The 2,526-nt window shown below is 48.5% G+C and overlaps 1 pseudogene; it reads left to right on the forward strand.

Annotated features, from left to right (window-relative positions):
* Positions 1-351: 351 nt before the first annotated feature.
* LOC145525282 (prefoldin subunit 4 pseudogene) lies at positions 352-1,944 on the forward strand (annotated as a pseudogene).
* Positions 1,945-2,526: the final 582 nt, after the last annotated feature.

Below are 2,526 nucleotides of genomic sequence, written 5' to 3' on the forward strand. Positions count from 1 at the left end.
GTAATCTGGATGGAACAGGGATCACTAAAAAGAATCTACCGTGCCCAAGGGAATCGTATGAGGGACCCTGCCGTTTTCCCCTTTATTTTCCCTGTTGCTGGGCAAGAGGCCAAGTTGATTCGCATAGTAAAGTCCTGGGGTTGAGGGGAGGGAAAATGAGAAAGAACTGAATAGCTTGGGGTTGGAGAAATTTTTCAGGGCATTTGAGGTGAGAGGAGCCAAACTAAGAAGAGGATAGAAGTGACAGGAGGAGAAAGCGGATTCTCAGAGCATTGCATGGAGTGTATTTAGATTCATTTTTCTTTTCAACGGAATCAAGCAAAGAATGAATTGTTCTAAGACACCACTAAGATGGCAGCTGCTATAAGGAAGGTGGCTGTAGAATATGTCAGTGTTACTTTTGAAGGTAAACAAAAGACACATTTGCACAGAATACAACTGGAATCCCAGAACTGAAGGAAGAATTAGAAGTAAAGAAGGAAACAACTTTGAAATTTGGAAGATGCTTGTCAGGGCATCATGCTTGCAGATGATGACTGCGTAATGATATCAAGATGATTTAAAATTGATGTTTTCATTAGCTAGTCTCAGTAATGAGTGCAAGAAGTGTCAGAAGAAGCAAAGAAAAATTTCCTAGAAGAAACTGATGCTTTAGAATCCAAACTGGGATCAGTTCAGTGGGTGTTAGACTCGAAAGTTGAGTTATAATCAAGATTTGACAGCAACATAAGCCCTGAAGTGAAGTGAAGTCATTCAGTTGTGTCCAACTCTTTGCCACCCCACGGACTGTAGCCTACAAGGCTCCTCTGTCCATGGGATTCTCCAGGCAAGAGTACTGGAGTGGGTTACCATTTCCTTCTCCAGGGGATCTTCCCAACCCAGGGATTGAACCCAGGTCTCCCGCGTTGCAGGCAGACGCTTTACCATCTGAGCCACCAGGGAAGCCCACTCTTTGATACCCTATGGACTGTAGCCCACCAGGCTCCTCTGCCCATGGGGATTTTCCAGACAAGTATACTGGAGTGGGTTGCCATATCCTCCTCCGGGGAATCTTCCTGACCCAGGGATTGAACTTGGGTTTCCTGTGTCTCCTGCATTGCAGGCGGATTCTTTACTACCGAGACACCAGGGAAGCCCAGTTTATTTGCTTATTTTATACATAATAGTTGTACCTCTTAATCCTACACCCTCTGCTTCCCTCTCCCCACTGGTAAACATTAGTTTTCTCTCTATATTAAACTTGAATAATGTTTAAATTGAAATGACTTCTTTAAAAAGAAGAGGATGAATTATTCTGCTGGCTTTATCTGCTGGTTTACTTCTTAAATGCAATGCTAGTCTGACACTGAACCCTGAGTGTCTTTGGCTGCAGAAGGACTTCACTGCCTGCTTGCTATGGATGTACAAGGCTGCGTTAAGGACTTTAAGGATGAAGAAACTGAGGGTCCGAGGTGGTCGGTGCCTTGCCCCTAGTCACAGAACTAAGAGATGTCAGAGCATGGACACAAAATCCAGCTAGGTCCGACTTTCTAGCGTGAGGTCTTTGTCTTGCTGCTCAGATGGCTCTCCTTTGATCGGCCGCTGACCCTAGCTCATTCCTGCCCCCTCACACTTCCTGTTCCCCCCTCCCCGCCTTCCCCTCGTTGTCCACAGGGCCAGGCCTTGCCTCAGGGCCCAGCTGAACCTGTACCCTCTCCAGCTCCTGTCATATCAGCCTCTAGAGACATCTCCCCCTGCCTCCTCAGTGAGAAGGAGAGAAAGCTCTTTGCATCCCGACACTCTCCAGACAGCCAGGCCCCAGAACTTGCAGCCAAGTGGAACCCCTCCGGGTGCCCCCAGCCTGGGCTCTGGGTGCTCTCCCCGTCACAGCCCAGGAATGTGGGCATCCGAGTATCAGCAGCAGACACGCTGGCTGTCAGCCGAGCCAGGGCCCCTGATAACTGACAGGAGCTGAAAGAACCATTAGAGAGGAAGACTGGGCCCAAGGGGCACATTTCAGGGTTGCTGGGCTGGGCAGAACAGCACAAAGCAGCCAGGGCTGGCAGCCTCAGAGAAGCCACTGCCTAACAGGCCTCAGTTTCCCCATCTATAAAGTAGGGATGATATTTCTTTTTTTTTTTAAATTCATTTTATTTATGTATTTATTTTTGGCCATGCTGGGTCTCTTCGTGGCTGCTGAGGCTTTTCTCTAGTTGCGGTGAGCAGGGGCTACTCTCTAGTTGTGGTGTGCAGGCTTTTCATTGCTGTGGCTTCTCTTTTTACTGAGCACAAGATCTAGGGCACGTGGGCTTCAATAGTTGTGGTGGGAGAGCTCTAGAGCACAGGCTCGGTAGTTGAGGTGCATGGGCTTAGTCGCTGCATGGCCTGTGTGGTTCTCCCAGACCAGGGATCAATCCCCTGTCTCCTGAACTAGCAGGTGGATTCTTTATCACTGAGCCAACAGGGAAGCCCCAGAATACTTCTTGACCTGCCTGGCTCACCAGGCAGCTGTAAGGAAAGGGATGTGATTGATTACACCACCCGATT

Source organism: Giraffa tippelskirchi, chromosome 11, assembly GCF_054371585.1.
Source record: "Giraffa tippelskirchi isolate mGirTip1 chromosome 11, T2T-mGirTip1v1.2.pri, whole genome shotgun sequence".
Taxonomy (NCBI): domain Eukaryota; kingdom Metazoa; phylum Chordata; class Mammalia; order Artiodactyla; family Giraffidae; genus Giraffa; species Giraffa tippelskirchi.